Below are 22,840 nucleotides of genomic sequence, written 5' to 3'. Positions count from 1 at the left end.
GACAAAATGGCAGCGGACATCTTCACAAAGTCCTTACGCGTTTCGAAAGTGGAAACATTCAGAGCAGTTTTGATGGGAACAGACTCTACGCAATCAGCTCAAGTCTGTGTGGGGGTGTTAGAATATCGATCAAACTATAGTCTTAAACTTAGTGAGAATTAGAAAGAAAGTTTGACTTACCAGATTAGAAAGACAAGCAATATAACTTTGATCAAAGAAATTATATAAATGAATCGTCAAGAAATGGTGCTGAGAATCAATATTCGGTTCACATTGGTGAATCTAGATAACTATTATTAGAGTTAGATTAATTGATGTAAAATCTTCCCAGCATGTATTAAATGATGATGATATCTCCGGAAGTGTGAATGAATTCTTAGAAAAGTCCAAATGCATTCCATTTATGGTTCCCATTGCGACTGATTTGCAGAAGCAAACCATATTGGGTAACCTTTGCGACCCCCACTATAAATCACGGTGCTAAGATTAGTTTTTTATCTTGACTTTTTCACACTGATAATGGGTATATATACAGCTGATTTTTGAGTCCTTTTTCATCCCCAAATTCAAATCACCATCTTGATCTAATAATCGGATCTCTCCTGTAAATCTCTAAATTCTTCTGTAAAACATCATTTTGTTATTCTCTCACTTTTTGAGAAATTAATTCTTTTACTTAGTTAAAAACGCCTTTTTTCCGCTTGCGAAAGTCCATATCCCAACAAAAACACTTTTATAAACGATGAACCCTGTAGCAGTGGTTGGTTACAAACGCTTAAACCAAGCGCCTTCGGTTGCAACAATATCAAATGTTAGGAGTGGTTAACTATTGTCATCATCAACTATGCATCGACGTAATTATTTTTACCAAGAAGAAATTTTCAATTGAAAATGGTGTTAAATTTTAAAGCAAAGTCTGCATGCTGGGCTTGTATTCTTCGAACTCTTTCTATCAATTTTTAGCAAACGCTTCTTCATCGGAAGTTTTTTTTGCCTACGCTTGGTTTTCATTGCCCGTGCTTATTTGCTGTGTTAACATCAGCCAGTTAAAACTAACTTTCACGCTTCGATTGTTTACCCAATAATGATACTCGCAATTTCGTTAACGTTTTGAGGCGATACAAAAAGGAGGAGGGTAATTTGCCATCAACCGTAACACTTCACCTCACAATAGAAACTTGGCCTTCAATTCTAAAAACAGATGGCAATTTTAATACAGATCAGAGCCGGGAATGTGATTCAGGAGATTGGCTTTCGTGTATGTTTTCAGCGCTTAAGGTTGATCGGAAAAAAGGAGATCAAAGAAGCGCACATAGAAAAAAATACCGAGAACATGAAACTTCAGTGCAAGTTCAAGTGTTGACGAGCAAAGCTAACGCAAAGCTATCACTCTTCACCTGGTTGCACTCTTAGAATTAGGAGCTACCTATAATTCAAAAACAAGAATTTAATCCTTGTCGCAAATGTCTGTAAAAAGCACTAACAATAATCAAATATTGCAGTCAACGCAGTCATTATGAATAGATGTACCAAGAAAATACAACCAATTACTATACAGCAACAACAGATCGAAAATTAGAAATTTACAAGCTTTCTGCAGAAAGATCCAATCTCAATTAAGAGTGGTCAGAAGGGTCATAACTTTTTTTGTTTTCCTTTGTAATGCATCCACGATCTCATCGATCGCTCGAATCGATCATGAGGAGTTCGAAACGCAACGTTTCGCCTAAAACATATGACGTGCATAAAACGAAAGTTTTCATGACACAAATTTTTTTAAAAAAATCAAACTAAGACAAGTACATTAAGTAGTTCCTTGAGGTCTCTTGTACGTTGTTTGATCTCAGTTAGAAAAACAGTTGTTGGCAGTAACAAAGTGAAAAAGGGAATAGATCATTCGCATGTCTTATCAATTGAAAATTGGATATCAGACAGTACGACAAAGATTACCTTCTGGAGGCTTGAAATATGCAAAACTTTCTGTTATACAGATACCAACCTTCTAAACAGCTGGAACAACGCTGTTCACTGCAACTTATAGCTCAGAGGCTAAACAATTTGTGTCTGAACTTACTAGACATAAACGGTAAAAAAATCTCAATTTGATAGACCAATCAGGACTGATAGGCACATTTGAAAAAACGAATTCGGTTGGTGTTTTATTCAGTACTGAATCCCATCGAACCAGACAGATGTTGTCGTGTTCGCAAAGCTTCTTATTAAAAAAAGTGCTTAAACGAAAAATTACTAGCAAGCCTTGATTTCCATTCGGATCTACAAAAATTGAAACTTTTCTAATATCCGAATACCAAAGTCAGTTTACTGGAGCAAAAAGTTCGCCAAATTGTATGAGTTACGCCCTCCAACATATTGGCATCACAATATGAAAATGAGCTTCCGTTTGCTGCAAAAGCCATCCAAAACAGGTTTTCCATTAGCTATTTCGCAAAAAAAATTCTAAAAACGCCAGAAGAATTTATCCAGGTGTTCAATCTGCTCAATCCTCTTCTCTCACAACAAAAGAGTAGGATGAAACAGTGGTTGATCTCTGGAATACAGGAAAACAGGGAAATCTAAAACTCATTTGCGAAACTACAAAAGTTGAAGCTGAGTCACATTGAGAGAAACAATCTGGACGTGGGCTCCTGTGAGTTGTCTTTGAAGATTATCTTCCGTTTTGCGAAAGGATCGACAACGAAATTGAGATTCTCCTAATACCGAAGACTTGGTCTCTATTACTCAAAATTTTTGACCCAATTTGGAGCGCACGAAAGTCTGGACATATACCGTTTCGGTCTGAGATGGTCTGGACATATTTGCCTTCGAACGCACGAAGAACGCACGAAAAGTTTTGAACGCACGATAGTCTGAACATATCCACTTTCCGTCTGGGACGGTCTGGACATAGGCACTTTGAGTCTGGGACGGTCTGGACATATCCACTTTGGGTCGCGCACCTCAGCCTGGGTTATTTGTTTCGGTCAGTTTTTTTTTAGATGAGACGACTACTGAACGTAGCATGGGCCAAAATGGCCGCCATTCGATTATCAAAATTGAGCAGGTTATATAAGCAGAGTAACTAAAATGGGATGAACAACTTGTTTATGTATCTGAAACAAGCTTCTACAGAAGATACTTCCGCCATCATTCTTCTGTCACCAAAGGACCAAAGTTGAGTTGCATGTATTTGCTGACCCATCTCAGATCACAAGGAGGGCAATGTGCATTCTATGCTGACCATCAAAAGCTTACTTACCCAACATAGCACTTTTATTGAGATAACTCTGAGTGAAACCATTACGCCGGTTGTTAATTGGTCCCCTAGAATGGATACTGGTTCAGACAACTATATTGAAAGTAACCCAGTTAAGATTTGCAAATTTTTTGCAAACATTAGTATTCAGAACTATACATGGCTCTCATTGCAGACATAGAGTTTCGTGTCCTAATGCATGGTTTAGTTACTTGAAAAAAGATTTCAATACTACTTTCATAGTAGAAACTTTCATGTAAGCGGAATTGACCACTCAGCGTTAGCAACAGAATAATTAAAGATCAAGAACTCAAAATAAACAACGGGCTACATTTACGGGTCTGTTTAAGCCCACAGGAAGCTTATTACAGGAGAAACTCAACCTAGTCTTCTGTGCTTCTTAAAAGTAAACATACTCTACTTCATAATGCAAAAAAAAGCTAAATGCACATTGTCAAAAACTTTGCAAATTGAGCCGTCGCTCAAAAATGTCAAATAAGCAGTGAGCGTTGAATAAAAAATCCAGCAGCAATAGCAGTCGGCATTGAAGAAAAGATGACCTCAATAACTAATAATTTGAAGCTATTGGGGAAAGAAGAACACTGTAAAAACAATTTCAAAAAGCATCAATGTTTCATATATCTTTTTCATTAACCAAAATTAGTTTTTTGTGGCGAAATCATATGCATCTAACAAGAGTGCACAAGAAACATCACCTCGTTGAACTATATAAGTTTAACGAGAACAGGACCAATTCTCATGAGGGTAACAAACATGTCTGAAAATCTGTTCAGCATTAATTCTTGATTATTGTGGTATTAATGAATCGTATCAAAAAAGGCAAATGATTAATCTAACGCAAAATCAGAGCTCAATGATGATTCCAATGATAGCCGAGCTACCTACTGAAGGCTTGTTTCTTCAACATTTTTTAAAAATGTTTTACAAGACTACATTGCTTGTATTTACAGTAAAACTAGCGCAAAAAATGAAAAACTATTATTTTGTTTGTTCATTTAATTAAGTCTACGACCGGTGTGTTTAAAGATAACTGGGAAGTTTGACACTTAATGTTGTCTGAAGTCAATCAAGTAAAAGCACCTGAAGTACCTGCATATGGAGGAGTACGAATGCATAGCATATGATCAGAAACCACAAGAACTCAATGTATACCTTGAACGGGAACCGATCAATTACTGGAGTTTTTCTGTCAATCCCAATGTTTCTTGTTGAGCAGACGTTGAAAATAAAATCAGTGAACCCAAAAAGAGCAATTGAACGATTCAGATGCTATTACTCGAAACCACTCCTTGCTTGGTAACACAAATGTTTTTCCACAACATTAAAATTTTGCAGAATTTGTTGGTCATTAAAAGCTCCCGCGAGACTCACACGCTTACTTCAATTTCATCTTTGATATAATTCGAACAAATTGTCGGCAACTTCTGAACAACCGACAGTAAGGATAATTCGATCTGAATAGAAGTCTGAACGTTTGATTTGTTTCTCTATCAAATTGATCTTGTATACAATAAGAGATCCCGTATTGTATCCGGTATTGGGATCCCGTCAACATATTTTTTGGACAGATTTGGAACTGGGCCGTGTAATTGGGCGGTGTAAATCTTTCTTTGTCAGTATTGGAAAAACAGTCATCATAAAAATTGGAAATAAAGGGAAAAATTCATCATTATTTTGGCAAGGAGAGCTTCTTAAATGGCTTCAACAACAACGAAGTCGATGATTCACTTCTGAACAGAGCCTTGCCATGATGCACTGTGCTTGTAACTGAGTGGGCAATCCAATTGACATCCAAAAGACATATCAATATAATCGGGTTAGCCTGATCTTCAGCAAAATTATCGAAAGTTTTAAATAAAAGTGAGCACTTATACTCTGATTATTGTGCTCTTTATTGGACAGCAGCTAAACTTGCGGCATTCTACGCGACTTATAGTTTTCATTGGAATCTAACATCCTTCGTAATGCATTTTGAAGGAGGTTGAGCAAAAAAACTTGATCGATGAGGATCGGTTCTTGTGTCTCCAGCACCCACCGGTTGAAGTAATACCCAAAAAAATAAGAAATGATTTTTTGATCGGTATTTGCAGTGAAAAACTGTTAAAGCCCTTTTGTTTTTTGCACGGCTTGAGCTTTTTGATCGTTTTCGACATAAGTATTTAAGCGTTTTTTAAAACAAAGAAGTCAACGTTTTTAACCGTTACTTTTTAGGAGAAAACCGTTTTGAGCGTTTTTAGGGGATAACCGTCTCTGAGCCTTCCTTAAACCTAAGAAATTATGGGTAAAATTTAGCTGGATTCAAATTTTATTCTTTTCGAAAACATAATTGCACGTGACTGGGTTGAAATGTTTTTTAGAAACTTTATACAGAGAGCATTTGAGCGCAAAACTTGACAATTACGAAAGTATTTTTTGGAGCAGCTAGATAAAAAAAACTTATAGCATGGGGGAGACTTCTACAATGGAATTGGTCCTTAATTCACTTTTTTTAAGTCTTTGATTGGGTTGGAAAACTTTTGAAATTTAATACAGAGAGCAAAAACTCAAGCCATTAGTATATTCGAAAGGTTGTTCATCCCCAGCGAATTAAAACATGGCATCATTTGCAAAACAGGAATCATTTTACCAATAAGCTTGAATTACCAACATTTCATCGTAAATCGTGACAACATGCCGAGTTCTCATAGTTTTTCCTTTCATGAGCAGTATTGCTTTTTTGGTAACTATTGCCACTTTGAAAGATCCATGACCCCCATCAATGCGATTTTTTGGTCGGCTATATACAATAACAAATTCCAATAAAATGAGAACTTGCATGGCATTTGAGAATGGGGAAATCGGGAAAGAATTTCACTAGAATCGAGGTCAGCAGATTAATATATAGGTCTCCTTTTAACGTAACTTTTGTAACTTTGTAATTTTCTGTCTATATAAATTGTAAGCTCTCATTTTTGCATTATGGAAAACATGGTGGTTTATTACATTGTGTTAACATACGGCTGAACAGTGCAATTGTAAGTAGAGAAATCATTTACACAAAAATTTGATTGGACTTCCTTTTTCGGGTGGGTATTGAAGAATCTTTCTGGTAAAACCTGCAAATGCGTCTCAGTATTTGAGACCCCCCGTTAAGACACTTTATTTTGAATTTTGAGGTCCCAAGCATGAAAAACCAAAAATTTGTCATCGATAATCAGAAATAATTTGAGACACCTTTCTGTTTTTGCTTCGACTCCACGTTCGAGGGAAAACTACATTATTCCCAAAGCGCAGCTGTATTTTTTGACGCAACAATTTTGCCGGATTCCGATCTTCGAGGTGTCAACGCTAAAATTTACTTGAAAAAAAGGTAAGATTTGGTGTGAATGCGGTGAAAAGATGTAAGATTTGCGGTTTTTAGCCTTGAATGCGTTGAATGCGGAGAAAAAATAGTAATCAGCTAAACATAGCAACCCTTACAAAGTTTAAACGCTTAGTTAGCACAATTTTCTATTGACTCAAATTATTGATGAAACAATGTAAGAGTTGAGATGACTGCGTTGAAAGCTTTAATTAAATAACTTCTTTTACAACAAAATTCAATGAAAAGTGCACGTAGCTGCAGTAGTGGCGAGGTAGCGAAAGTCATTTTTAAAAAAAAAATCGATTTCTTTTTATGATTTTTAGAATTAGAAGACTTTTAATTTTTAATTTTTTTTGGTAAAACAATGCATACATTTCACAATACTGTCATAAAATGATACAAAAAATTCAATCTCATAATAGGAGATTCCTATTTGCGGGAAGTCGAGAACATCAAGACCTTTTGGTGTGGTTTTTCTAGAAAAGAGTTAAATTTTCATCTGTTTTAGTTGAAAAAAAAATGAAAGAATTTCAAAAAATTGGACTTTAATCACAACAGGGAATTTTTCAAATGACCTCTTACTCATAGTCAGAGATCCGTTCGCTCAAATTCGTTGAGCTAGCTGTTGGTTTTTGGAAGTTAACTTTTACAGTGCAAAACTATCCTTGGTTGAGTACTACTTTTAAAGGTGAAAAAACTTGGCCTTCTGGTATGTGAATTGAAATACATTCATCGTGAACGTAAATATTGTTGGATTAGACACAAGAAATTTAAAATTGACTTCACTTGGAAATGTCAAAAAACTAATCGCAGAATTCGTAACAGTACAGTTTTGTCCATTTTCTCTACAATTAGTTATTCAAATTAATTCAAACTCATAGTCAGAGAACCCCTATGTATGGAAAGCCGCAAAAGTTAATATTTTTTGGTCTAGTTTCTCTAGAAAAAGTTATATTTTAACGGTGGAAGCTTCGAGAAGAAATTTCACTCCCAAGGACCGCTTAGCCACACCTAAAATCCGAAGAAAACCTCTTTATTTTCTTGCAATAAACTTTTGTAAGTTTTGCGATTTTTAGCAGTGAAATTTTAATTTCAATTGTTTCCTGTTGGTAGCTATGAAAAATTGGTTTTCACCGCTTAAGCAATGAATGTAAAATTTACCGCTAAAAATCGCAAATCATGCAAATTTTCAACGCATATTTTCTCAATGAAATTTATTGAACCTAATTTTAATTCAAAAAAATAAATCGTAGAAGTGAGTAACAGATGGCGAATAGGAATGAATGGACTAATGGGGGACACAAATTTTCAAATTTAAGAAAAAATTTTTTAAAAATTTTTGCTTTTATTAGGGTCAGTTGTGTTTTTCATTAATAAAATTTTTTAAGGCAATTTTTTTTTATTATTGATACAAAAATTTCTCGGAATTTAGTCAAAGTCTGATATTAAAGTAAAGCAGATATTTGGCGTTTTTCGTTTCTTTTTTCTCTGATTGAGGAAATGATAAACAAACACTCTGAATCAGCGAACAATTAATAATAGAGGAAATTAGATAAGTAGTCTGCTGCTCTACTCTTATTTATTCATTTATATATAAGTTATGTCACCTAAACTGATTAAAAATATTTCGCTAACTTTGAATTGCGTGTTTACAGTTTTCAAATCTTGGATGCAATGGTGTTCATTGTAATACCACCCCCTGTGATAATTAAAAGCTATGGAACCTAAAACGGAATGTGGCTGTTGCGACACGAAAAGTGAATGTGAGGTTCCTATTTACCGAAAGTCTAGAACACCAAGAACTTTTGATTTAGCCTTGCCTCAAACGCTTATTCAGAGATCCATTTACTCAAATTGGTTGAGCTAGCAGTTGTATTTTTCATTAATAAAATTTTTTGAGGCAGTGTTTTTTATCATCGATACAAAAACCTCTCAGATATTTTTTGTGGTGATGTTTAAAAGCTGTGAAACCTAAACCGGAAATTGGCTACGTTGCAACAAGAATAGTGAATGCGAACAATCGTATTTTGCTGCGCCACTAATTTAAAACAACAATTCATCTGATCATCGAATTTCAAAGTTTGGTTGCCTTTTTCCAGTTTTTGTTCGCAAAGTTGTTGTTCTCAACTTTTTCCAAAGAAAGCAACTGAAATTTGTACATTTATAATTTTTGTCCACAGTAGCAATGATTGTATGAGTTTCTATTTCATCGAAAATATGGAGGTTTTAAATGAAACTCAGAAGTGAATTGTTTTTCAGCTAATATTAGTTGTTTTAATTGTAGAATGAGTCATTTTTAGACAAACGGATTATAATCCATCTGTTGAAGGTGGCTTTGGAGTTCCTTAAAAGAATTATTACGCTAATTTTTGTGTTTTGATCTGCTTACATTTGCAAATTCCTGGATAAGGTAGTAGAAATCGTTTCCGAATTTGACATTTTCTATTTTCATGAATAAAGAAATTACCTTGCTCTCTCGAGAACTTGTTTTGTTGGACAACTAGGAAAATACTTGAGAAACAGGCTTAAGTCTCTTTTTTCCTTTGCGGATGTTTGTAATTTACATTTTAATTTCATTGTACATTAAGAGCTGTATTTCATATTGTCAATTAAGCTTAACTTTTATTTTTTTTAAAACAGAAAGTGGAAGAAGAGAATGGTAGTCAAATACACTATGCAAGCCGCATTTTTGCGCCACATTACCACATTATGATACAAACATTACTAAATTTTGCTGTCATTTCTTTAGTCGTCTTGCCTAAAAATATTAGGCAATCAAGTAGATGTTTAGAAAGATAAACGTTTCGAACCTCAAATAAGTTAGTTATTTCAAAGATTGTTTGTAAAAGATTATCTGTTTCCCAGTGAAAATTTAATGCTTATTGTACAAACTGGTCTTTGTCAACTATCTATCCAGCTGAAAAAGTCAAATAAAAATGTCTTGCATTTTTTGGGAAATTAAAATGATGTTGATAATTATATATTGTATTATATTGTTGATATTTTAATTATGTATTATAATTTTGTGAAAACAGTTCAAATTAATGTTGTAGTACAGGGTACAGTTCATTGTCGTACCAAAATTCTATTCACTAATTTTGTACATTGTTTATTTTGCCCAAATTCGTCTTGCACATGCAATATTAACGCCAGTTTTACTGAATTCAAAATCTGGCAGTCAGATTTGCAACGATAATCAAACTATTTCAGTAATCAGTTTCTGAAAAAATCTCTCAGTTTGATTGCGCTTTTAGAGGTCGGCTGCGCTCTAGCTTAACTTTTAAGTGACCGATTGCGTTCAAAAACATCAAGTGCTGAAATTCAAAACACCAATGATTGTTCAATTTATAGACAAGTTCGCTCATTTAAACTCAGTTTTTTTGCAATTTCATAATTACCCATGGAATCTATTGGTGCTCCTATTGCTGGAATCACTGATGAGGCTACAAAAGCAGCTGTGCTGAGTGTTGTACAAAAACTAAAGGAGCATCAAGACTAATGTACTCAGAGGTTTGCTGAATTATGGGACTTTGTATCAGGTCTTGACAACAGATTAAGGGAGCAAGAAAGGTACACCAGTAGAGATTCTATAATTATCGATAACCCGCCCTGTGATGCTCGACATAAGGAGACTTTTCTACCTCAGCATCTTGTTTTTCTCAATAAAATGTACAAGAAAACTGATATTACGATTTCGGAATCGAGATTAAAAGCATACCATATACTTCCTGGACCCGTACCCCTGCAAGATAATTTAATGCCTTCAATCATTGTCAAATTTGTTCACTTCAGCGATAAAGCCGAGATATACAAAGATCGTAGGATGCTTAAATCGATGAAAAACGAAATCAACAACAAAAATATTTGGATGAAAGAAAGACTCCCTCCATTAGTTGCGTTTGTCAAAAAGCTTGCTGAAAAAAAAATCTCATAGCGGTCAGCAATAATTGCAGAGTCTCGGTGATGTGCAAAAACAATAGCGGTAACAATGTGTACGTGAAAGTAAACAATGCTTCTGATGTTGTCAACTTGAGAAATCCGGCTGTGAGAAATGTTGACAAATCTAAAACAAATCTAAAAATAACTCAAGAAATCCCTTCAAACGGCCTCACAATTCGATGATGACTGACGATGACAAAGTAATGAGATTATACGCCTCAATGTCGCCAGATCAAATACGAATCATGGGAGAAAAACTGAATCATTGTGAGACACAATGATCATGCTTTTGTCTATCACACCTTGCCTTCAAATCGATGGAATGATCAAACAAATTTTTCAGTTGTCAGTGCATAAAAAGTACATAACGAATATTTGAGCTTTATCCTGTTTCTCATTCACACTTTAACTTTCAAATTAAGACCTTTGAGTGTTTTTCTGATAACTTTTTTCGGCTAAGGGTCTATGTTCCAAAGAGGTACAATGGAGACAATTACTTACAAGATTATATAATAAACACATGTTAAATTGCAACTTCCGCAATTTGACTGTGGTGCTTCTAATTTTTGGTCACTAGACGTTCTCTTTCTCGCGAATCGGACTCGAGGATTAACAAAATAAAACAGAATTACGACTTTCGTGATTCTCTCAAACTCTTAAGATGGTCACAGTCAAACAGGATTGCGACTTGCGCAAACCCTGGTACCAATTGAAACTTTATTCGATGTAAATTATTTGTTGACTACTCTTAAATTGCGACTTCCGCGAATTACGAGTGCTAAATAATTTTTTTTTCAAAAAAATTTTTTTTTTGTTTTAAATTTGATTACTGAGCAATTTCTTGAATTGATAATTTATTTAAAAAAAAGTGTTTGTTTTTTTAAAAAAACTAAAGGAACGCATGACGTTAACTTTTGTGTAACATATGGGATTTGAAGTTTTGCTTCAAAACATCCGTTCAATTCAAAAAATTTTTGATGAGCTTGAAGTTTTCTTACATCACCTTGATACAAAGCCTCACATTATTGCTCTGACTGAAACCTGGACATCCAAAAAACCATTAAAAGGATCATTTCAGCTGAAAGGTTACTCCAAGTTGATAACTTGTGATAGAGAGAGTAGAGGTGGTGTTGTGGGATTTCTTGTCAGTGATGAACTCTCGGTAGAAATAATACAAAAAACAACTAAAAGGCACCAACAAATCCTTACTGTAGAAATAGAAACAGGCAAGAGCAAGTGCTTAGTAACTGTTTTATGCAAAGCGCCAAATTACTCAATCGACAATTTCACAGATGATCTGATAGAACACTTCGAGAATACAAAAAGCGACGTCGATTCACGTATTCTGTGCGGTGATTTCAATACAGATATTAGAAAATTGAATAAAATAGTACAAAACTAATAAAATTTTTCAAGTTATTTGATTATCATTTAAAAAATAGCTATGATTGTACACGTCAAACTGTAAATAGCCAAAGTGCAATTGACCTTTTTTTGCTAATCACAATTGCAAGTTCTATGTAGAGAAAACCAAAATTTCAGATCATTATTCGATCTTTCTAGAACTAGACATTGCAACAAAAAATAATGTTCCCCCTGTTCAAAGTTGATCAAACAACTACAGAAGCTTAAAGATGAGAACTTATGTCTTGATATTAATTTTTGGCTCTACAAAAAATTTCAGGAAAATAGAAGCTTCATCAAATCTTTAGAGTTAAATGATGTCTTTACTGTCATTCAGGAGTTGATTTTAAAGGCCAAGGTAACTTATATACCCGAAACTACTATTTTCTTTAGAAGTGGATGTAAAAAAAAGCTGGGTTACCAATAAAAACTTGTTGCAGAAAAAACACATTTTATGGACTAATATCTTAAAAGCAAGCTCGAGGAAGACAAATTGAAGTACAAAGTAGTAAGTAACCGGCTGAAGGCACTCTGCCGGTTAACTAAAACTGAACACTTTGAAAAGAAAGTCTCTTCTAAACATAGTTCCCGGACTTTATTCCACCTAGCTAAAGACATTAGAAACGACCAGAATGAAAACAGAAGTATTTTGCTATCTTGTGATCAACTCAATGATTTTTTTGTGAACCTTGGTCATCAACTAGCAAATAAAGAGGTTTTTCAAGACTATCTGAGACACGTAAAAACTGTCACAAATACCTTATTTCTCCAAAAAACCAATAATTCTGAAGTATACAAGATAATTAATAGTCTACCAAACAAAAGTTCGGAGGACTGCTACGGTTTAAGCTGTCTATTACTAAAAGTTGTAAATCCAGGGGTGTGTGATTTGCTTGATGATCAGTTCAATTGGCGTATAGATGAAAATTAATTTCTCGAAGTTTTGAAGTTAGCTAAGGTTTTGCCTTTTCACAAGAAGGGTGATCGAAACGACGCTGGTAATTTTCGACCAATCTCTTTACTACCAATCATTAGTAAAGTTTTTGAAAAACTTTTGTTCAAACGAATTGAGGATTTTCTCAATGTCAACAGGGCTTTATCGCCAAGCCAATTTGGGTTTAGAAGCAAACGTAGTACCATTGATGCGGTTGCAGAAGTTGTTGAGTTTTTAAGGACAAATAGAAATCTTAGGACACCATCTAGCTGTACCTTCATTGATTTAATAAAGCTTTTGACACGGTGGACCATGATATTCTGCTTTTCAGTATTTTACAATCCTTCCATGCTAATCGATCGCAATATGTAAAAATTAAGAATCAGACGTCATGTAAAAAAGCAATAAGCATCGGTGTGCCTCAGGGTTCAGTCTTGGTTTCCTTACTATTTCTGCTATACATAAATGATCTACCTGCAGTATGCCAGCATTCGAAAGTAACTATGTTTGCAGATGATACAAATGTTTATGGAACTGCTCATGATCTAAACATTCTCAACAAAGACATGACACATGTAGTGAATTGGATGTCTGCTAACAAATTGACTGTTAATTTTGAGAAAACGAATATTGTTGTTTTTAACAAAAATGAAAAACAAAACTCAAACAAGTTAACTGTAGGTCAAAAAATAATTGAGAGCAACAACACAGCTAAATATTTGGGAATACATTTTGACAAAGAACTTAATTTCAGAAAGCATTTTAAAATGGTCAAACAAAAACTTCAACAAATCACATCAAGTTTATTTCAATTGAAACGTTTTTTCAGACAGAAAACTATGGTAAATCTTCACAAAGCTTATGTTCAACGAGTAATTCATTATGGGGCTCTTATTTATGGGTGTGCTAAAAAAACAGATCTTAAAGACCTAGAGTGGTCACAAAACAAAATCTTGAGAATTATATTTTCTTTAAAAAAATCTGAAAGCTTGAGAGATTTGAAAAATAGAGAAAAAATTTATTCGATTTTCGAAATACATATTTATGAGTTGTTCAAAATAATTTCCAGATGTGTTCGACGGGATCACAATAACAAAGTTTTCAAAAACATGATAACAGAAGATGAAATTGTCAAAAGTATGGGTGTTCAGGGACGAAAAAGACCTTTAAAAACAAGAGAAAGAGCTACTACTGAGATTAATAAGCTTATAGTGACAAGGGTGAGAAAGTTATTTAATAAAATTCTTCAAATGGATGAAAATCTAATCAAATCAATAATGTCTGCTGAAAAATATCAGTTAGAAAAGCTATCTCATGTTTTCAAGGATAACTTTATTCTAGGTGGTAGCGAGTTGTTAAATGTTTTTTGGTAGTTGTTTGTTTTCTCATGGTCTTTTCTAAATATACTTTCCTTAATTATAAACACTGACTAACTTGATGTTCTTGGGAAAAAGCCATTTTTATTGTGAGGTTGTCGATGATAGAACAAAAATGATAAAGCTCAAATTTGTCCAGAGGAGACATCACTCTGACAGGTCCATTGATCTATTTGATGTTCTCCAAATGCATATAACTTCTTGATTGTAAATTGTTTGTGTAATCATTAAGTGAATTACTCGATATGTATTTGGAAAAATTCATTATTATTATTATTATAATTCCCCACGTTTTTAACCCAGAGAGTTGATTATTATGCAGTTCAAAAGCATCAAATGTTTTCAACAAAGTCCCAAACAGTTTAGATGATACTTGAAATAATTTTTTTGAGATGTCTTACAATTTTTTCTGCTGTTTTTTTATTCCGAGCTGAGAAGAAAGCAGTGATGGTTACTATTCTCTGAACTAATACTCCGATGGCTCAGACAAAGTTACCGATCATCAAATTACAAAAGTTTCATATGTTTTCATCTTTTGTTCGCAGCAAAATTTTAATTTTTTGTCCAGACAACTTTTTAAAACTGATTCTGCTGAAAGATTTTCTAATCAATTTAAAAGCAGCCCCAAATATCTAATGCAACAGTCATCGCTTTTCAATTGATCAGTATAACTCATTCAATGGGCGCTTTATATTTTTGGCAAAAGAGCTGCTTTGATTATTACAACACCGTTTCAACGCTCAACAAGATCAGTTGAACAACTTTGAAAAAACACAGGTTCTATCAATTTCACAACTTCACTTGAAAAGGTCTGTGAGCAACAAATTTGTATTTATTCATTTTATGTATCAGTAATTTTATATCGATATTTTTATATCCGTAAATTCACTAATCGTAACTCATTTTTCAGGCATAATCTCCGTAAAACTTAATCACCGGAATCTAATTTTTAATACACAATTTTAGTTCCGAGGTTATGTTCTGTTTCAGGCCGGAGCTTATATTCATTCTTAACTCTGAGGAGATAAGTTTCGTTTAAGTTGGAAAGAAAATGAATCTAAGTTTTTGAGACAATAGAGGGCATAAAAAGTTTTTTTTATGAATAGCTGAAATAGAACCGTGCAGTTTATCTGAATCAGTGATATCAGGTTTAGTTCTCCACAAGCATAAAAACCTCACAACTGTTGATGTCAAAACTTCAGCCTATGAAGAAGAAACAAAAAGATAACCAGAATTTTCACAACTAGGAAAATTATTCGAGAAACAAGCTTTCTTCTAATTATTTTTTTCTCTTCAATACAAGACAACAAAAATTTGAGCAATACAAGAAGTTCCTGACGTTTTTCACTATCGAAATTTGGGCACAAATTTTGGACTGGAATGAACGCGCACAATTGACTTGCAAAATTCTCTTCAAAGTTTTCAAGAGAATTTTCAAAGAACAAATTTAAGACCTGCTTTAAAATTTTCTTAAAGTGCAGCATTTACGGGATTGTGCCCTGAGGACACAATCCCGATCCCGTAAATGCTGCAGTTTAAAAAAGTTTTAAAGCAGGTCTTTAAAGTTGTTCTTTTAAAGTTCTCTTGAAAACTTTGAAGAAAATTTTGCAAGTCAACTGTGCTCGTTTTTTCCAGATCTCAATTTTTGTATAAGTAAATAGAAGAGAGCATCTCAATACTGTTTTTGCCCACCGAAAGAGGATAAATACCCGCAGTTCTCTACTCATCCAAAGAATGCGGAAATAAACGATCATTTTTTCAGCAATGACCTCCTGCCACATAATATGAGGGGCAACAACTGCTAATTTTTCATCTCACTTAAAGAGAAGATAAAAAGAGATCCGAAACGCTGTTAATTTGCTCATCTCATGCAAGATTAAGTTGCTAGCTTCTGAACAACTCTCAACTCCAATCAATCACAATTGCACCCAACAACTATTTATTGAATTCTGTTATTTTTTTTAAAAAAAAACGTTTCATTTTGTTAAAAACTTCAGCTCCTTAATTAAAACTTTCAAAATTCCGCAGAGTACGATAGCAGGTCGAAATGAATGACAGAACAATTTTACTAGCATTAAAATCCTACTAATTTTTTTAAAAAAAACTGTTCAGGCGTGGACTTTTACACATAAAAAAGCGTTTTTAACTAAGAAGAAATATTTCTCCAAATTAAGGAAATGTCAAAATGAATTTTTACAATATAATTCAAAGATTTACAGGAGAGATCTGAACAATAGGTCAACATTGTGACTTCATTTTAGGAGGGAAATTGACTCAAAAATTGCTGTAAAAAAAACGCAATTTCAGTGATAAATTGTCAGATCATACAACCTGATTTATAGTGGGGGAGGGGTCGTAAGAGTTAACGAGTTGATTTGTTTTTACAATTCTTCCAGAAATAATTTGCAGGGAACACCATAAATATTAGCCATTTACAATTTTGTAGGAATTCGATCACCTATTTGATGGTATCAAAATCACTCAAAACAAGCTGGGAATATTTCACATCAAATAATCTCACTCGGATGATTGATCGGACTGCAGGGAAAAATGATTCTAAGCACGATCTTTTCAAATAAATTTGCTCGAATTAATGTGATTTGAATAAATTTGCTCTTCTCTGTCTAAACTGCTCAGTTAATCATTCTTTCTTGTTTATTAAACTAAATTTTAAACAATTTTTTGAATCGAAATTCTAATACCCAAATTCACCGGCCGATTGTGTAGAATCTGTTACCATCAAACTTGTTTTTATGTTTCGATTTTAGGTACGGGTAAGGATTTTGTAAAATTGTCAGCTTCCATTTTGTAAAAAGAGAGGTAAAAAATAAAAACAATTCCATCTTCCGTCTTGACCCGGTTGAAGCGAATTTTTCGAAGTGCCTGCTCTTTTTTGCTTTACTGGGTCTTGTCACTTTTATATACACCTCTGTTCGCCATCTCCTATTTCTCCTATTGCTATTGGATAATTTTACAGGATGTCAAAAATTGATTCAGATACACTGCTTCTTGAGCATCTGCTACCATGCTCTTATTTCGTGCTTCTGATGAAGAAAGCGATAGAGAAATCGAGAGGGATAGAGAGCGAGAGCAATGTGGCCAGCTTCATTAAAAACTAGTTGAGTGCTTCACCACTCGCGTTGGGCTGGAAGTAGTGGCTTGCTTCAGGACATCCCTGCTGAAGGCTTCGCCACTTACGGTGAGCTTGAAATAGTAGTCGTTGATGATTTTTTTGTTCATATCAACATTATACATCACTCTTCCCCACAAAATCATAATTAGCTTCTCTGGGATAAGTACGTTGTAAAACTTTCCAGCATTGAAGAAAACGTAAGAGTCAATTTCTCATTGCAAGTTTTCCGCATATTTTGGTTTTGTATGCCTGGTCAAATCTAACAAAATTTCTGTCGTTAATCTTGCCCACTTCTTCGTCTCTTTTGCGTGCAGCGCAGAGTTTCGAATTGAAATCAGCCGGAGCTCTTGAGAGTTTTCATTGACTCATTTGAACCCGTGTATGTAGCGTTCAGTGCCTCTATGTAGCGTTCCTGGTTGGCTGTGACTTTTTTTTCATCACGTCCGGTTCTCAGGCCCCGATTCGTGTTTAATCTACCCCAGTCTTCCAACTAAAAGTTGTTTCAGAGCTTTGTTGACATCGGAGGTCACTGGTATACTTCTGATTGCTACTTAGATATCGTCAGCACGGATCGTTTTGAATATGTTACTATATGTCTCTATTCTTGCAAACAATCAATAATGACTCCCGCTTCTTGTAATCTCTATCTCAGTAAAAAAAATGGTCACCACCTTATTGTAACAGTTGCCTGCAGCAAATTTGAACCATAATTTGATTCTATCTTTTTAGCTTGCTCACTCCTCTCCATCTAACCCGCCTTTCAAAAAAAGATACTGTTCTGCCTTCCTTGAGGAATACAGGAAAAACGTTTTGGTATGAAACTCGTGCATTATTTTGCTTGTTTTGCTGAGAGTTGAAGAAGAATCCTGAAAGTTTGTGGCTTACAGGTAGGCGCAAATGTCTCAATACAGTCCAATACTTCAACTTGTTTGAAATGGTCGCCCCATAGCTTGTTTTCTATTGGTCACCTTGACCACTGGGTTCTAATTTTTTTGAAGACTCGTCTACCGAAATTAAGTCTAGGTATAATTGTGGTCTCACTAGATGCCATATGTTTTTTTCTGTGAGTGCCTTGACCTCGTCTTTTGTTGCCCCTTGGCACTGGTGCAATCATTATCTTGCTTGGCTTCATAGACTGTCTAGAGTTCCTTAGGGTAACACTCAGTCACAGCAGAATTGTTCATCAATGTTCCAAAGAATCAAAGAACGTTTCTCTTTTGTAACCCGTGCACGGGTACTACACTTTCCGCTTACTCTATTGAGTTTTCGTTTATGTCCGCCGTCTCTGTGGCTGATTTTTTTTGTCACGGTCCTCTAAAAACTTGCAGTCTCTTTAACTCTTTCTTGTTGAAGCAGATCCTTCATCTCGGCAGCTTCGTCAACATTAGCGCCTTATGATCTTGTGTTTTAGCTTGAATGTTCACGGTCCATGTGTCATTGCACTCTTTCTTTATTGAAGTAAATGTGCCCTGTCTCTCAATGTTGCCCTCGCTGGATGACAGTAGTCTGGGTACTATCTCGTCAGAGTTTCTGTCCTCTCGTCTAGTTGGTCAGCGACTCTAATTATTTTTAATTGAAATTTTTGCATATATTCCATCAATAAACCTATACATATATTTTATATCTATAAATCGTATGCCTTTTTTCGAGGAATTAGTTGACATTTCTGGTGGTATCAAAATCACTCAATACACTCTGGGAGAATTTTACATCAAATAATCACGCCCTAAAGGTAGCTATATAGATTCTTCAAATTGAATCTAATAATGGTTCCAAGCACAATTCGTTTAGATAGCTTCGTGGACTTTTATCATTTTGCTTTTGTTTGACTAAACTGCTAACTTTAACTTCCTTCCCTGTATTTTGAACTAAGATTGAAACTATTGTTTGAAACGAAATTCTAACAAGCTCACTCAGCAGCTGATACCGCAGAGTCTCTTCCCATGAAAACTGTTTTGAATTTTTCGGCTTTCCGTACGGATAAAGATTTAGTGAAGGAGTGAGCCCCCATTTTGTGATTTGGAACGTAATAAAATGAAGTAATCCAATCATCCGTTCTGTCGCAAAGGAAGTGAATTTTTTGATGTGCCCGCTCGTCTCCTGAATGCAAGGGCTTTTCACAATTTGATACACCTCTGATTGACCTATCTCTAAACCATTGGTAGTTCCTTTTGGACGCTAAACTCCTCCAGAAGATGTTTCAGACACAATTTTTCATAAATTTTTGCTGACATGCCCTAATGTCATGCCTCCGATGAAAACAGAGCCACTGTGTTATGCTTCTTAAAACCTCAGTTGAGTGCTCCGTTGCAATCGTTGAGCCTGAAGTAGTATTTTTGGTCACATTCTGTCATCACATCAACAGACCAGACTGCAACACTTTCCCTCATTTAATAGTAACTAGTCTCATTTGCAAAGAAAATGTTAATCCTTGAATATAAAATAAGACTAGTGTTCTCGACAGCCAGTGTTGATTGGTATGTATTCGTGGCTGGACAGAGTGTTGATCGTGAACATAATGTCTGACCTCGTCTGCTCGGCCAATAAAAAAAATGGCCCATCCGAGTCACTCTAGATCCTCTGGCTCAATTCCACTGGTCACACCCTTTCATTGCTGGACTTCAAAGACAGTCTTCGATTCCACGTAGGGAGCGTCAGTTACAACAAGGCAACTCCTCATTTTTCCAAAAGAGGTTATTGAAGTTACCTCTCTCTGTGCGTATAATTTTTTCCGTGTCACTGTTTTTGAGTGACTCGGTTTATCTTTGCTTCTCTCTTGTTGCAGTGAATCGTTCATCTGGTGTTGCTTTCTCAACATTAGAGGCCCTTCTTCTTTGTGTTGTTTCTTGTGTGTTCACGCTCTCTGCATCATGGCACTACTCTTTTTTAGCAGTAGACCTGCCCTATCTTATTTTGTTGCCATTGTCTTGATGTCTATCATCTAGCTGCCAGATCCCCATTTGTTCTAACTAAATGAGCAGTGGGTCAAAGACTCCGTGTTGTCAAAATTTGAGCCTCATCAAAATTGCTGGGTGCTCATATCTCAGACCGACATCGTCTTGCGTGATTTGGGTATCCATTTTCCACCTCAGCATAAATATCAATCTTTCCCACCAGTGCTTTGATTTCAAGTTTGAGTTCTCTATAATTCTTCCTCATTGGGTGTTCGCAAGCAGCGATAGACAGTTTATCAATTGAAGGGTAGGTTTTATACTTCGATTTAGTTCTGCTGGGCATCTCTCCTCCTTGGCTCACATGCAAGTCATTTATATTTGCTTTATGGAGAATCGCTGCCCACAACATTTTGGGCAGTTCTAAGTCATTTATCAGGCATCCTGCCATCTAAAACAGTGTACTGATTTACCTCTCTGCTAAACTATTATGTTGTGGCGTCTCTGGTTTGGTCTGCTCCTTAAGAATGCCTGCGTCTAGACAGTACGTCTTAAACTGCTAAGAAAATTACTCCTGAGAACAATTTTTTTCAAGATCAGCAGTGCATCTCTTTTTGCCTTTAGCAGAACAGCCAAAAATTTCGCGCACTGGTTATATACAAAAAGCAGAAACGGAACCTTGACTTTGATTCTATTTTGATTGGTCTTATCACGTCGGTGTATGCCGCTCCAGTTTTTCCTTCAGCCTTGATTTCTGCTACTCCTTATACTGCAGTCTGTGTTATCTTAGCCAAAGTGCACTCATTATACGCATTTTGGAGATCCTTAACAGCCGCAGATGCGTTCCTGGGCAAATTTTTGTAATTTAAATGATCACATCTTTTGTGCCACTGCCTTGCCTTGTCGAATTCACTTGCTTCGCACTTTCCTGAACTTTAAAACATTCTTAAACGATTAACATCAATTAGTTTTATGAGCGGATTTTACCCAAGCTACCTTCTTGAGGTTCCTGCAGTTGTTGCTCTTCTCAAAAGAATCTATGTCCCACTTTATGCAATTCGAAACTGATAGGAGGTTTGAATATTAGTCAGAAAAAAGAAAATATAGCTAATTAGCCTTGGAATTCCCCTTGTGTTAAGGTATAATGATCGTTACAGAGCCTCGGCCGACCGCTCGAGAAACTTTTCAATTGGAATTTCTGACCAATGATTGAATAAGCACAAAGTCCTGGAAAGTATTGTTTTTTTTCACTATGTGGCCTGTACACACTTGTCTTTAACTGAGTAAAAGCTGGCCAGTATTTGTCATCTGGTGTAACTAATGTTAGACGCATTGCCAATGGCTTGTGTTTGCCACCACGTCTTTGTCTCTTGCATGTTCTGTCTGGTCAACCCTTCTCGCCACTTTTGCTGTATTGTGCTGTTCCTTTCCTCCTGCAAATTTTGGCAAAGTATTCAGGAATACCACACAGAAAACAGTTTTCGTCTTTTGTTTGTCCTTGAAGTCACGCTTTGCTGCTTAAGCCACTGGGCATCTCTGTCGTTACTGTCTCTGTGCTCGACAACCAAGGATGTTCTGCAGCAATTTCCTCATCAGTGCAAAGTTCGATTCCGGGTTGATTGTTTAACAAAACATTTTTACTTAATAGGCAGACAAATGAAAAATAGGGAGTTGAAGAGTCTCTCTGAGAGTGCATTCACTGCTTCGTGAAGCATTGTGAACTTCTCTTGTCCTCTGATGAAGAAGCAGTTCAAATCTTTAGAATTTTTTATCTGCAGAAAAAACAGCTGCTCAGCCAAAGTCAGCACTGTTGGCTTCTCCAATCCTTGAAACCACTCCTGCAAAAACTTCCAAGCTTTTGTTATGTCTCGATAGCTGTCATCTCCCACACAGTTATGTATCATCAATATAACGTTTTTTTCATCCATAGTCAAGACCAGATGGTGCAACACATTGTTTCTTTGAACTTTGTATCTGCAATTTCCCTCTCAAATGCCCTTAACCACCTTGTTTTTCCTCTTCTCCTCATTGACTGCCCCGTGTCGAGCAGTGCATGCTCAATGGCTTGCCCCTTTGTCCCCAGTAGTGCTTCGTAGAGCCCCTTCGTCCTTCTCCTCATTGACTGCCCCGTGTCGAGCAGTGCATGCTCAATGGCTTGCCCCTTTGTCCCCAGTAGTGCTTCGTAGAGCCCCTTCGTCGGCATTGTCACCACAGTTCTCCTCCTCTAGATTGGAGAATCCTTTGCTTTTCATGTGTAGGGGAGAAGCTTCATTGTCTTCTGATTTGTCGTAAAGAGAGCAGGCAAAACAGTTTTGAAAAAAAAACCTAATAGAAAAAAAAATTCAAGGCGTAATAGAAAAAACTTAAATAGTTTTGTTTTAGAAAATAATTTTATGACATAGAAAACTGCTGGAATCCTAGCCTGTTGAGTTGTGTTTTTTGCAGGCGGATCGGATGAAGAGTGTTTTTGACTAAGTAAAAGAATTTTTTCTCAAAAAAGATAGAAAAGGAAAATGATATTTTACAATGGCATTCATACATTTCCA

At 35.5% G+C, this 22,840-nt stretch overlaps 3 protein-coding genes across 5 annotated transcripts in view; all 3 read left to right on the top strand.

Moving 5' to 3' along the window:
- LOC142348751 (target of EGR1 protein 1-like) overlaps positions 1-22,840 on the top strand; it is a 588,447-nt gene that overhangs the window by 128,216 nt on the left and 437,391 nt on the right. The window lies entirely within an intron of this gene.
- Positions 1-22,840, top strand: part of LOC142348750 (UDP-glucose 6-dehydrogenase-like) — a 338,711-nt gene that overhangs the window by 128,211 nt on the left and 187,660 nt on the right. The gene's annotated exons all lie outside the window — the stretch shown is intronic.
- The window catches only part of LOC142348749 (putative peptidylglycine alpha-hydroxylating monooxygenase 1), a 65,728-nt gene continuing 49,044 nt past the window's right edge, over positions 6,157-22,840 (top strand). Inside the window, exon 1 of the mRNA XM_075400233.1 lies at positions 6,157-6,288. The gene's annotated coding sequence lies outside the window, so the exon portion shown is untranslated. The remainder of the gene's footprint in view (positions 6,289-22,840) is intronic.

Source organism: Convolutriloba macropyga, chromosome 10 (assembly GCF_964194025.1).
Source record: "Convolutriloba macropyga chromosome 10, txConMacr16.3, whole genome shotgun sequence".
Taxonomy (NCBI): Eukaryota; Metazoa; Xenacoelomorpha; order Acoela; family Convolutidae; genus Convolutriloba; species Convolutriloba macropyga.
The sequence above is the reverse complement of the archived record's forward strand: the minus strand, read 5'-3'. Positions and strand labels throughout refer to the sequence as shown.